The following is a 15,702-nucleotide window of genomic DNA, read 5'->3' on the forward strand; positions in this document are numbered from 1 at the left end:
CACACTATACTTAGTACATAGTAAAGCTCCCAGTTATAAGGACCTCCACTGTCTCCACCACATAATCAAACAGGATGTTGTAGCAAACATCAAGGAGATCATCTACAGGAGGAGAGGAGGGGCGGAGGAGAAGGGGTTAAGTTTGGGAGGAAATAGGGCTAACCCTGGATGGGTAGGAGTTTGCAAGTGAATTGAAGCTCAAATGGTCTCCAATTTAGGATGTCCAGGCTCAAAGAAGGAAAGGATTATAAAGGAAGATGGAAGTCAACTACAGGGAAAGAGGTTGAGTATTTGGCTGCTCAACCAGTGAGCTGTGATAGTAATTAACTTTCCACTCCCAATGGAAGATGCCTTTGTGCTACAGATTGAATGCTTTTGTCCTCTCAGAATTCATATGTTGAAACCTATTCCTCCAATGCAACGGTATTTGAATATGGGAACTTAGGAAGGTTAATTAAGTCATGAAGGTGAAGATGTCATGAATGGGATTAGTGCCTTTATAAAATATAAGAGACCTTAGAGAGCTCCCTTGCTCCTGCCTTGTAAGACAGCCATCTATGAAACAGCAAGCATGGTCTCACCAAACACCAAATCTGCCAACACCTTCATCTTAGCCTTGACATCCTCCAGAACTGTAAGAAATAAATTTCTGTTGCTTATACACCACCCAGTTTATTGTATTCTGATATTAGCAGCCTGAATGAACTAAAACACCTTGTTCATATCTGAGCTGGGCTTCCCAGGGTGGAAGTGGATCAGACCAATAGCATTACTTGGGCCTTCATTTGAAAATATTCCATATTTCACTATGCTGGAAATGGTTCTTGTTGCAGAAAATGTCTTTTCATAGTGCTTTTCAAGTAATCAAAGAGCATCTGAGGCAACAAGGTACCATGCCACTAAGCTTACTAAAAACTTCTTTAACACTATAAAGAATTATTGCTAGACAGCTTAGACCCTGACTGCCTTGTGCCGTGAATCTTTACCTGTCATTTACCATAGTAATAAGTCACAGGTACATACTTTTTACGACTAGTACCAATAGTAAAATATGGAGAAGATTATTAGTTCAGTCCTCATTAAATGCAGCTACAATACTCTGCTGCTACTAAAGAAGTACTCCCTGAATCAAGAGGACAATGGACCTATTTAGCCCTCATTACCTAGTTTACCACACTGTGTATATAGATTACACATTGAAACAGTATATAAATTTGAAAAGCAGGTTGACATTCTGTTTTTATTTCCTTTTATTTTTTTTTTTTTTAAATTTTTTTTTTCAACGTTTATTTATTTTGGGGACAGAGAGAGAGACAGAGCATGAACGGGGGAGGGGCAGAGAGAGAGGGAGACACAGAATCGGAAACAGGCTCCAGGCTCTGAGCCGTCAGCCCAGAGCCCGACGCGGGGCTCGAACTCACGGACCGCGAGATCGTGACCTGGCTGAAGTCGGACGCTTAACCGACTGCGCCACCCAGGCGCCCCTTATTTTTATCTTCAGATATTGCATACCACAAAAATCCTTCCAGTTGTTAAATATGAACTTACATGTAAATAAAAGTGTTAGCAGCTTACTTAAAAGAAATATAGGGGCGCCTGGGTGGCTCAGTCGATTGTGCATCTGACTTCGGCTCAGGTCATGATCTCGCGGTTTGTGAGTTTGAGCCCCACATCAGGCTCTGTGCCGACAGCTCAGAGCCTGGAGCCTGCTTCAGATTCTGTGTCTCCCTCTCTCTCTGCCCCTCCCCTGTTTGTGCTCTGTCTTTCTCTGTCTCTCAAAAACGAATAAATGTAAAAAAAAAAATTTTTTTTTAAAGAAATAAAGAATTTATTTTTAATGAGTAGGAGAATAAGAAGAGTAAATGTAAATTAATTTAGTAGGAATTATAAATCAAGGCATTACAGCCAATTGAATAAAAACAAAACAAAACACACTTCAAGCTAGTTGAGAGAAATATAAATCATGAAACAGATTAAAACACGGAATTATTATCACCCCTCTACCAGGTAATAAAATCAATGCCACAGCAACATTGAAAAGTAATGGTTTCCATAGTTATTTGAACCAAATGATTAAGGCTGGAGTTACAGGACATTAATGTACTAGCTTTATTTCATTATTAGAATACAGGAGAAATTCTACTGAATGGATTTTTACTTTTAGGTATCTATAATTTTCATCCTCCTTGTCCTCTACACACACAAATACAATACAGTGTTTCACTAACACAAAATAACAACACTAATTTCATCAATGACCCAGTGCATGGAAGGTTCAACTGATTATTCATAATAACTCAAAAAGTTTATAAAGCAAGGTGCCTCATTCCAACTGGAACAATTAGTCCTATGGAATATGCACTATTTAAAATAAATCATGAATTTTATACCCTCAATGTATGCTCCAATCCAAAAGCATACCTTAACCACACCAGGGAGGAAGTCTACATATTTCACATGAGTCTAAAATTTAATATTTCAGTGACTACGATTAGCTCTCTTTTGGCTCTTCCAGTTCTCATGAATTAAATTAAGTCAAGCTGTAAAGCAATGCAAACCGTATTGATTCTAGAGACTGTGAGTCACCAGGGGAAGAAGCCCAAAAAGGCTAAATTTCCACTGAACTCCAAATCAGAGGTTTGAAAGTTAGAGAGATAAAGACATTAGCTGTAGTCTTATGAAACACTCAAGGCTGCTTTCATTTGATTAGGAATTTGCTACAGGCTTTTTATGACAAATATAACAAGGACACTTTAAATCTTTTAAGCTTTGAAGAAAGATCCAGAAAACAGATTAGCTATGAAGAACTGCATTTAATTGGAAACCAATGAGGAATGTGTTTATATACATTCATGAATTACTTCTGCATTACCAAAAAAAAAAAAAAAAAAAAAAAAAAAAGGCTATCGTTGCCACAATCTTTATTGGTTATAGGTTAAAGAAATTTGCGGGGCGCCTGGGTGGCGCAGTCGGTTAAGCGTCTGACTTCAGCCAGGTCACGATCTCGCAGTCCATGAGTTCGAGCCCTGCGTCGGGCTCTGGGCTGATGGCTCAGAGCCTGGAGCCTGTTTCCGATTCTGTGTCTCCCTCTCTCTCTGCCCCTCCCCCGTTCATGCTCTGTCTCTCTCTGTCCCAAAAATAAATAAAAAACGTTGAAAAAAATAAAAAAAAAAAAAAAGAAATTTGCTCTGATCTGAAATGGTGATTACGACAACCTGTTGCCTTACGTCACTATTTCCCAAACTATTCTAGAAAACACTAACATTCCATGAAATGTTTATAGAGCTGGGGGGGTGGGTAGGGAGCACTGTCAAGAGAGAAAAAAGAAAAAAATCCTCTAATATTTTTGTTCTAAAATTTTTAACAGAGAAAAAATACTAAGCATATCCAACATAATTATTAAATAAGCTGTCCTTAACAGTATGTCATGCCCCAGAAAGCCAGGAAGCCCACAAGATACCATTTATATACAAATGTACTGATGCTCAAATGATACATAAACATGCTACTATTGCGTTTTATGCTATGCAATGACAAGTGACTTATGCTATGATTTTTGCCTAATTAACTTCAACATATCTTAACTTTCTATCACATAAAAAAATCTATGAATTAAAACTTAACAATTTCTTCCAGTCATGACATCCTATATGTAAGATAAACTTTTTCTGTAATCCTATTTTTTTTAATGTTTATTTATTTGTATTTTTGAGACAGAAAGGAGAACACAAGCAGGGGAGGGGCAGAGAAAGAGGGAGACAGAGAATCCCAAGCAGGCTTGCACTCTCAGTGCAGACCCCAATGCAAGGCTTGAACCCACAAACCATGAGATCATGACCTGAGTCAAAATCAAGAGTCAGACATTCAACCAACTGAGCCAGCCAGGCACCCCTAATTTTTTTTTTTTTTTTTTTAATTTGAGAGAGAGAGAGAGCACGCGCATGCGTGCAACCCAGGAAGAGGGGCAGAGAGAGAGAGAGAGACAGAGAGACAGGGAGAGAAAGAGAGAGAGGGAGAGAAGAGAGAGAGAATCCCATGCAGGCTCCATGCTTAGCACAGAGCCCAACATAAGGCTTGATCCCACCACCCTGGGATCATGACCAGAATGGAAATCAAGAGTCAATGTTCAACTGACTAAGCCACCCAGATGCCCCTATAATCTAGTTTAATACAAGCTCATCTTTTTTTTTGAGTTTCTATAATTTTTTAAACTATCAAGAATTATAATTTTTAACGTATTGTTCACACACGTTCAAAATATTTTAAACACAGATATAACAGTATATCCCTCAACCTTGGAAATAATGAATTCTAATGTACTTGTCTTTAAAATTTTAAATTACAGAGCACCTGGGTGGCTCAGTTGGTTAAGTGTCTGATTCTTGATTTTGGCTCAGGTCATGATCTCATGGTTTGTGAGTTCAAGCCCCACACTGGGCTCCATATTGTCAGTGTGGAGACTGCTTGGGATTCTCTCTCTCTTCTTTCTCTGCTCCTCCCCACCCCTCATGTATGTATACACCCTCTCTAAATAAATAAGCTAAGGGGCGCCTGGGTGGCTCAGTTGGTTAAGTGTCTGACTTTGGCTCAGGTTCTTGAATCTCACAGTTCTTGAGTTTGAGCCCCGCGTAGAGCTCTGTGCTGACGGCTAGCCTGGAACGTGCTTCAGATTCTATGTCTCCCTCTCTCTCTGCCCCTCCCCAGCTTGTACTCTGTCTCTCTCTTTCAAAAATAAATAAACATTAAAAATTTTTTTAAATAAATAAATAAGTTTTAAAAAACTTCAAAACTGGTTTTCAAAGAGGAATATATTACTAGCCTAATCACAGCAACAAAACCTTTCTACTTTAAAGTGTAAGTTTTTCCATCTTTTATTTGTAAATGTCTACTCATTCCTGTACTCCTACCTCTCACTCTCTACTTTAGCAGTCACAGATGTAATAATAATAATCATAATCATGATAATAATCCCCTCATTTTGTTATTTATGGCAGCCTTTATGGATAAACCGACAGAAGTGAGGAAATAAGAGGCCTATTCATTCCTATATTTTCTATCCAGACATAAAATGGAACATGGATATGAAAATAAAATAATCACTAAAAACTTTAGGTTTCTTTTCAACAACTAATCCATTTGCTGAAAAAGTTTGCTGCTTAAGTCAGTTTTTAAAGTTCTTTATATTGAATAAATTAACATTTACATTTATTGTGAAGTGTATTTTCAAGAAATATGTAGAATATATATACACACATATATATACATACATATATATGGTCTAATGAATATTCATAAAGCAAACATCCATTTTTTTAACTACCACCCAAGTCCAAACACAGAAGCCAGGATCACAGAAACAGAAGTAGTCTCTCTTAAACATACCCCCTCACACATAACCCTCTGGAATTACTGGAGCTTTAATGTGTCATGTAAATTACACAAGTTAACTCACTGAGAATGAAAAGAAATAGTGTCACAGATGTTATAATATGGAACTATTTAACACATCTCTAAAATGCATTAATGGAGAACCTTTTCTAATATATAGGACATTTTGTTAAACTTTCCTGTGAAAAAAATGCTAGCAATGACAATTTATTTAGAATATAAATTATAGGGGCGCCTGGGTGGCGCAGTCGGTTAAGCGTCCGACTTCAGCCAGGTCACGATCTCGCGGTCCGTGAGTTCAAGCCCCGCGTCGGGCTCTGGGCTGATAGCTCAGAGCCTGGAGCCTGTTTCCGATTCTGTGTCTCCCTCTCTCTCTGCCCCTCCCCCGTTCATGCTATGTCTCTCTCTGTCCCAAAAATAAATAAACGTTGAAAAAAAAATTTAGAATATAAATTATAGAAATGCTTGGATTTAATTTCGTGGAACACCACACAGGAGGACCATAAAACACAGATTATTTGTTCCTAGCACTTTCAACATCTGGCAATGAGGAAGACCAATATTAGCACTCAAGATGCAAAAAAAAAAAAACACTAACTAATGGCCATTTCAACTCACTAGCATCTAAATATCTAACTGTAAATTACAAAATAACACATAGATCTCTGTGATCTTTGCTAGATTCTGACAGAAGTAAAAACTTACTCTCATCCCAAATAAGGATGCTCACATAGAAGGATTAGCAGGATTCTAGGTCTTTTACTTCTTGCATTAAATACTAGTGTAAATATTAGGTAAAACTGTACCATGGAATGACACTAAATGACTGTGGATATTAACACCTCCTTTTATAAAGGTTTAGTTGCAAAATCAAATATGCACAGAATTAGCCAAAGCAAGGTTTTATTAACAGCTCCAAAATAAACTTAACTTTTGCAGTTAAAATATTAAAATTAGTATGATGTTAAATTTCAACTTTATTTTTTTCCTTACAAAGGCACTCAGAGTTCAATGTGACATTTAAGTAAACAATTTCCAAAAGACTGCTAATAAACAACATTTAAGAAGCACTCCTACTCTAAAATGTGGACACAGATAATACCAAGCAAATATAATTCATTTATAATTTAAAACCTAGCCAACAATTGTTTCCCTTGCATTGAAGACCTCATTTTCCTCCTCCAATCCCATTAGCACATATGTCTAACATTTCTTCTCACTAACCACTGCGGGCCTGGGCAATGTTATCTCTATGGGCTGTGACATGGTAAAGATCTAGGTTATTAATATCTTTGGAGATCTGATGGACAGAAAAACACACAACTGTATTAAACATCCAAGGTCTTCCATTAAGTACACTGATGACAAGAGAATAATAGTCACAACAAGGAAGAACACCCTTGAATCTCGATATATGCTTTCCACAAACAGATGTCCTTAAATCCCTAACACTGGAATGGCTGAGCAAATGATCTATCAATTTAATGGAGTATTATACAACAATTAAGACTAAAGATGAGGAGGAGCACCTGGGTGGCTCAGTCGGTTAAGCATCCGACTCTTGGTTTCAGCTCAGGTCACAATCTCACGGTTCATGAATTCAAGACCCGCATTGGGCTCTGTGCTGACAGTGCAGAGCCTGCTTGGGATTCTGTGTCTCCTTCTCTCCCTTCACCCCTCCCCCACTCACACTGTCTCTCTTCTCAAAACTAAACTTAAAAAAAAAAAAAGACGAAAGATGACGGGCACCTGGGTGGCTCAATCAATGGAATGTCTGATTCTTGGTTTTGGCTCAGGTCATGAGTTTGAGGTTCATGGGATGAGCCCCACATGAGGCTCTGGACCAAAAGTGTGGAGCCTGCTTGGGATTCTCTCTTTCCTCTCTTTCTGCTCCCCCCCAAAGTAAATAAACATTAAAAAAAAAAAAAAAAAAAAACGAAAGATCAGTTGAGTGTCTGACTTTCTTTCGCTCAGGTCACAATCTCATGGTTTTTGGGTTCGAGCCCCGTGTCGGGCTCTGTGCTGACAGCTCAGAACTTGAAGCCTGGTTCGGGTTCTGTGTCTCCCTCTCTCTCTGTCCCTTCCCTGTTCACACTCTGTGTCTCTCTCTCCCTCTCTCTCAAAAATAAAAATTAAAAAAAGTTTTTTAAAGACTAAAGATGATAAAAAACTCTGTAACATAATTTTATAATATATCCTAAAATATCTTAAATATATTCTTATATCTAAATATAACTACAAAATATTAAATATATATACAAAGACTTGAAAAAATAAATGAATATTTGGTAAAGTTATAGGGACTCCTCCAACCGTCTGCACATTTACAAAGTAAAAAAAAGCAGAAGGTCAAAAATGCAATACCTCCTCTCTCTAAAGAACTGTAAAACTATCATCAGCACCTTGGCAATCACCTCATATTTATGGTCTACACTAAACACACCAAAACTTGCTATATATTACCCTTACAGGAATGCTTCTGGGCAAGGTCACCTGATAAAGGGGAAACAAGGTCCTGTCTGAGTACTTTGATTAAGAAGAGAGATAAAAAAAAGACTACTTTACCTCATAGCAAGGTGACAGGTATTTTAATCAATGGCATGTTTTACTGCCGTCATAAAATGTCAGATTTAACACTACTTTTTACCAAAATTAACGACTGTATCCAATTTAAACCCAGAAAATTACAAAATACAAATAAATCATGTATATATGACAATTGAAGTGATAAAGATGATATCAGTTTGGTCAACTTTGCATCAAAAATGAGATCTTTGTAAGAGTAAGAGATACATAGATTCAAGGATATTCTGATACCAGCATAAGTCTTCTGTTACTTAATTTATGCCTGCCGCTTAACTGACTGAGCCAGCCAGGCACCCCATATGCCTGCCATTTAGTATCAGGTCAAAAACTTGATAAGGTAACCCTCCCTGTATTACTGGTCCTACCTCAAAATGCAAAATTGGTTTGGATCCTATTAATATCATAAAAATTGGCCTTCACAGCTAACTCCTTGCAGAAATTAACAAGCTGACCCTAAAATTCACGTGGAAATGCAAGAGATCCAAAATGGCCAAAACAAACTAGAAAAGGAACAAAGTTGGAAGACTCACACTTCCCAGTTTAAAACTTACTTCAAAGTTTAGTAATCAAAACTGTGTGATAGGGGCATAAAGACAGACATATAGATCAACGGAACAGAACTGAGAGCCCACATAAATGTTTATCGTCAATTGGTTTTTGAAAGAATGCCAAGAAAAATCAATAGGGATAAGAATAGTTTTTTCAACAAATGGTTCTGGGACAACCAGATATCCACATACAAAATAACGAAATTAGATCTCTACAATATATGAAAAATAACACAAAATGGGTACCCATCTGCAAAACAATAAAAGTGGGCCGCTAATTCATACCATATACATATTAACTCAAAATGGGTCTTGGACCTAAGCGTAAGAGCTAAAACCATAACATTTGTGGATGTAGGGGCACACGGGTGGCTCACTTGGTGAAGCACCTGACTTTGGCTCAGGTTATGATCTCAGAGTTTATGGGTTCAAGCCCCGTGTCAGGCTCTGTGCTGCTCAGAGCCTGGAGGTTGCTTCAGATTCTGTGTCTCCATCTCTCTCCGCCCTTCTCCCACTCACGCTCTGTCTTGCTCTCAAAAATGAATAAACATTAAAAAAAAAAATCATGGAAGAAAACAAAGGAGTAAATCTTTGTGACTTTGGATTAGCTTTTTTAGATATGACAACAAAAACAGAGACAAAAAAAAATCAGACTTTGTCAAATTTTTTAAAAATTTATGCTTCAAAGGATACAAGAAAATGAAAAGACAACCTATAAAATAGAAAATCTCTGCAAATCATATTCTTATAAGGAACTTAAAACTTAAAGGACACTTACAACTCACTAATAAAAAAACAGGGTGCCTGGGTGGCTCAGTCGGTTGGGCATCCAACTACGGGTCAGGAGCCTGCTTCAGATTCTGTGTCTCCCTCTCTGCCCCTCCCCAGCTCACACTGTCTCTCTCTCTCTCTCTCTCAAGAATAAACATAAATAACATAACATAAAATATAAAATAAAATAAAATAAAATAAAATAAAATAAAATAAAATAAAATAAAATAAAATAAAATATAAAATAAAATAAAAAACATAATTAGGGTGCCTGGATGGCTCAGTTGGTTAAGCATCCCACTTCGGCTCAAGTCATGATCTAACGGTTTGTGAGGGTTTGAGTTCGAGCCCCGTAAGGGGCTCTGCATTGGTGATGTGGAGCCTGCTTGGGATTCTTTGTCTCCCTCTCTCTCTACCCTTCCCCACTTGTGTTCTCTCTCTCAAAATAAATAAATAAACTTAAAAGCAACAACAAATAACCCATTTTTTTCAAAAGCACAAAAGATTTGAATGGATATTTCTCAAAAGAAGCTATACAAATGGCCAATAAGCACATGAAAAGATGTTTAACATCAGTCATTAGAGAAATGCAAACCATTTCTGGTGTGATATACTTCTTCACACCAACCAGAATGGCTAAAATCAAAAGGACACACATTAACAAGCAAGAAATCCTTGTGCATTGTTGGCATGATTATGTAACAATGTAGCCACTTTGATCAACAGTCTGACAGCTCTTTAAAATATGAAACAAGTTACCACACAATCCAACAATTTCTAGGTATACATTCAAGAGAAGTGAAGAAATATGCCCACACAAAAACCTACACATAAATGTTCACAGCAACACTAATGGTAATAGCCAAAAAGTCAAAACAACCCAAACATCTATCAAATTATCAATGGATAAACAACATGCGGTATACTCACACAATGGAATATTATTCAGCAATAAAAAGGTATCAAGTATTTGATACATGTTACAACATAGGTAAACTTGTAAACATCGTGCTAAGTGAAAGAAGTCAAGGGATTTCACAGACTATTTGTGTAATATATTTCCTTTAACTATGTCTCCTCTATACATTTTACACTCTACCACTCAAATACCATGTCCTCTATAATATCTGTCCCGTGACCCAAATAAAACTCTCTTCCCCTTCCATGACCCACTAGACTCTATTATAGTCATCTACGGACATGCTTTCTGATGATTAAGACTGTCAATCAATTCCCCATCTTTAATAATACAATGCCTTCTATATAAGAGTGTTCAGTGTTCTTTAAGGGACAAACACCATCACAATACAAAAAACACAGGCCTTAAAGTCTAAGAGTCCTTCATATATTCAATGAATGGTTACTGGTCAGCTATTTTGGCTGGAACTGAACTGAGCTCAAATCTAGATTCCCCAAGGGGCACCTGGGTGGCTCAGTCGGTTAAGCGATCAACTTCAGCTCAGGTCATGATTTCATGGTTTGTGAGTTCGAGCCCCGTGTTGAGCTCTGTGCTGTCAGCTCAGAGCCTAGAACCCTGCTTCAGATTCAGTATCTCCCTCAATCTCTGCCCTTCCCCCACTCAAACTGTCTCTCTGTCTCAATAAGTTTTTAAAACTTAAAAAAAAAATCTAGGGGCACCTGGGTGGCTCGGTTAAGCGTCCGACTTCGGCTCAGGTCACGATCTGACAGTTCATGAGTTTGAGCCCCGCATCAGGCTCTGTGCTGACAAGCTCAAAGCCTGGAGCCTGCTTTGGATTCTGTGTCTCCCTCTCTCTCTCTACCCCTGCCCCACTCACACTCTGTCTCTGTCTCTCAAAAAGTGAATAAACGTTAAAAAAAAATTTTTTTTTAATCTAGATTCCTCAATACTTCATTGGTGAATTCATTCAATATTTGTATAATGTTGACCAAATTACTTAAGCTCTCTAAATCTACTTTCCTCTCTAAATTGAATGTACTATCTATATTTTACAAAAATGTTTGAGGATTAAATTCAATAATATATTCCTTTTAATAATATGTCTTCAATAAATACTGTTTCCTTTTTTCCTCCTTTCCTCAAAAGTAGCTGAACACATTTCTTCCGGTCTATGAAAAAATGTAATATTTAGAGGATATACCCAGGAAAAAAATGATCTCAAACTTTAAAAGCAAGTAATTTTAAATTTATAATATGTATTATAAACCTCATGTTTTATTCATAAAATTACCTGCTTAGAGTCTGAGAAGTAATGTCATTTCAACTACAGAGTTCTCATTCCCATAATACCACTATAGTTGCTAGAAAATTACTTTATCCTAACCAAGAATTACTCTTCTAAGAGGCTTGAATTATCTTATAGCAACACTTTCCTAGGCAACAAATTTAGCAAACATAGTAAGACTCTGCAGAAGATACTATACAGGGTGCTTTATGTGTTATCACACTTTGGAAGTCTAAATATATAGAGGGGGGCACTGCGCTACAGGACTCACACATTGAGAGGAGAACTGAAAACCAACACAACCTTCTAGAAAGGTGAATCGTTAGTATGTATTGAAGGCCTAAAAAACCAACATACCTTTTGATCCAATGATTATATTTCTATATCCTGAGGAAATAATCACTGATACAAAAGATTCAGGCACCAAGATGTACACTGTAAAATAATATTTTTAAAAATCCATATTTAGGGGCGCCTGGGTGGCTCAGTTAAGCATCCAACTTCAGCTCAGGTCATGACCTCACAGGTTTGGTTTTTGAGTCTGTGCCCCGCATCTACTTGAGATTTTCTCTCTCTCTCCCTCTCTACCCCTTCCCCACTCATGCTTTTTCTCTATTCAAATACACAAACTTAAAAAAAAATCCACATTTAATATGCACAGGTGGATAAAATTACATTTATTTTTTAAATGTTAAGAGTGATTGTTTCTGGGAAGCAAAATCATGGACAATTTTTATTGTTTTGTTTATTTCTACAATTCAGATAGTGTTAATGATAAAAAAAAAAACCTTTTTTTAAAAAAAAATTTTTTTTTCAATGTTTTTTTATTTATTTTTGGGACACAGAGAGACAGAGCATGAACGGGGGGAGGGGCAGAGAGAGAGGGAGACACAGAATCGGAAACAGGCTCCAGGCTCTGAGCCATCAGCCCAGAGCCCGAGGCGGGGCTCGAACTCACAGACCGTGAGATCGTGACCTGGCTGAAGTCAGACGCTTAACCGACTGCAACCACCCAGGCACCCCAAAAAACCTTTTTTTAAAAGCAGTAAAACAAACTTTTCACAGGTAAAAAAGTAATAACATATTTGATTATTGCTCCAGAATTTGAAGTGATTTCAGATACATTAGTCAGCTGGATCCTTAAAACATGACATTAAGGTAGAGTAAGTGGTTATTTTGTTAACAAATAAGGACACTAAGGCTGAAGTCACGTGGCCTGCCCAAGTTTATACAGAGTTGAGACTAAGAACCCATGATTCTCTCTTTTTTTTTTTTTAAGAGCCATTTTTTTAAATATTTATTTTTGAGAAAGCACAAGTGGGGGAGGGACAGAGAGAGAAGGACAGGAGATCTGAAGCAGGCTGAGCAGATGTGCCCAATGTGGGGCTTGAACTCACGAACTGGGAGATCATGACCCGAGCCAAGCCAAGGTCAGAACCTCAACTGACTGAGCCACCTAGGTGCCCCCCTATGATTCTCATTTCCAATTCTATGATCTTTTCTGCACCAGTGGTTCTCAAAGTAAGGTTCCCAAACCAGCAGCAACAATATCACCTATGAACCTGTTAGAAATGCAAAATGTCTCAGGTCCTACTCCAGACCTAGTTAATCAGATTCTCAGAGAGGATGGTGGGCTACAATCTGCATTCTAACAAGCCCTCCAGGATTCAGATACATAATAAATCTGAGAGCCACTGCTGTATATCATGCTGTCTCATTCTTTATGAGATAATAAAAATATTTCTGGAAAAAAAAGGATGGTGGTATTATTTATACCACTGTCAATTGCATTATATTTTTAGGCTCTTCCAAATTAACAGGAAGTAGTGACTACACAGATTGACAATAGTCTTAATGTGTAATTACTGACAATGTAATTAACCACGTTCTTTTAAATTACCAGCAACAGTCCAAAAGGACAGACAGATCTTCCATATAATAACATCACAAGAAATGAACTGATAAGAACATTGGAACATCACTAGCTAAAAATGCTCAGAAAAGAGTCTGTTATATTTAGGTATGTTGTATGTATTACAGGATATAGGAGCAGGAATCAGAAAAACAACAATTTTTATTAACTTGAACCATTACTTTTTAATAGTCTCCTGACTTTGGTATCTCTGAAAACCAGTATGACTACTTGATCTGTTGAAATCCAGTCTATAATACTTAAGGAGCACTCACTATATGTAAGGCATTATGTATGTGCTACAAGAAACACAAAACTAAGAAATGACACAGTCTCTGTTCCACAAAACTTTTAATGTCGTAGAGGATGTCAACATCTCATCAAGAATAAAGCAAGGCAAAGAGAGAGTGCCACAAGATAAATTTAAAAATCCACATGGAAATTCAAAGAAAGGTGACATCTCATTTTGGAGGGATCAGAAAGGAAAATGTGAGTCTGGGGAGACAGAATTTCAACAGAGGTAAGTGGCATATCAGTCTTTTATTACAGAGAAAATGAGGCAGCAAGTAGGAGGGAAGGATGTGTGCCGAGGGATATCATATTCTGATTGCAGACAATAGTGGAAAGAACACTGCTCTAGTTACAGTATCCTGTCATGAACAAACTATGTCACTTTGGCCAAGAAAGCCCATCTCTAAATCGCAACCACTCGTTTATGATAGGAATAACGATAATTATGTTATTTGCCTCAGAGTCATTTATCTGAAAAAAAGGCCAAAGAGGGAAAGGTCTCAATATAAAATACATAGGACAAGTTCAAAGTTCAATATTTATTCTCTATTAGGTAAGAGAGAATTGTGTAAAATTGAAAATATTTCATTCAAAATGTTCCCGCTCCAAAATCAGTACTAATTATTAGTAAATGGAGCATAAGTAATACGGATAACTAAAAATAATGTGAGCAAAAGAATCAAATTGTACAAACATAAGAAAATGGACTCTATATACAAGTTATCTTTCTTTGGGGGGGCTTACTTACCTAGCAAAAGTAATTAGCAGTTTCTTCTAAAACTAAAAATACATTTATCAAACAATTCAAAATCACACTCTTGGGCATTTATCCCAGAGAAATGTTTGTGCACTATATTCTTACAAAAACCTGCATGTGAAAGTTCTAAGTAGTTTTAGTTGAAACAGCAAAAAACTGGAAACAACCCAAATGTCCTGAAATCATCTATAGTTAAAGTGTGATACATCCATATCATGGAATGTTATTTAGCAATAAAAAGGAACAAACTCTTGGTGGATTCAAAGGAATTATATTGAGTGAGAAAAGGCAATTTGAAAAGGTTACACACTGTAACCTTTCTGAAATAACAAAATTATAAAGATGGAGAACAGACAGTGGTTGCTGGAAGTTAGGTGGGAATTTGTGTGGCAATAACAGGCAGCACCAGTGAGCACTGTGGTGATGGAATAGCTCTGTACCTTGACTCTGGTGTGGTTACACAAAGCTACGGTTATATAACTACACTCACAAGTGAGTACAGGTATAACTGATAAAATCTAAATAATCCTTTATGTCAACTTCCTGGGTTTGGTAATATATTGTATTTATTTAAGCAATTGACATCAGGGAAGGTGGGATGAAGTGTGCACAGGACCTCCCTGCACATTTCTTTGCAATTTCACATGAATCTATCATTATTTCAAAATAAAATGTTAAGAAAAAAAGGTATACTCTTATTTTTTCAAATAGCAGTGGATGACACCTATTCTTCCACACTACTATGAAAGTGGTATTCTTACCCATTGAAGATGGTATACAAAATTACTACAATTTCCTGTGGAAAATAATTTTACAACATAAACCCAGAGCCATAAAAAGTTTTTTTGTGTCCTTTGACCTAGCCATCTACTTACTGGGAATCACCTAAACAAACAATATCAAATCTGGGAAAACATATATATATATATATACACGTATGTGTGTCTGTGTATATGTGTGTGTACACACACACACACGTAAAGATGTTACTACACTGTAATTGAGAACAGAGTAAAACTGAATGCAACCTTGATGTTTCTAATCATGACGTATCAAGTAGCCATTAATAATGATGATTGTATAACAATATAACAGTATTCTCTTCATGAGAGAAAAAAGAAAAATTCAAAATTAGCAGCTAAAATATACATATAACAGGAAATATTTTTCACAAAAATAAAGGATAGTAATTATGTTAGTGCAAAAGATTTATGGGTATTTTTCTCAAAATTTTTAGACTTACAT

General features: G+C 36.9%; 1 protein-coding gene across 7 annotated transcripts in view; it reads right to left on the reverse strand.

Annotated features, from left to right (window-relative positions):
- PARG (poly(ADP-ribose) glycohydrolase) overlaps window positions 1–15,702 on the reverse strand; it is a 135,795-nt gene that overhangs the window by 96,830 nt on the left and 23,263 nt on the right. The gene's annotated exons all lie outside the window — the stretch shown is intronic.

The sequence above is a fragment of the Herpailurus yagouaroundi genome, unplaced genomic scaffold (assembly GCF_014898765.1).
Source record: "Herpailurus yagouaroundi ecotype Mexico unplaced genomic scaffold, PumYag 163, whole genome shotgun sequence".
NCBI classification, from domain to species: Eukaryota; Metazoa; Chordata; class Mammalia; order Carnivora; family Felidae; genus Herpailurus; species Herpailurus yagouaroundi.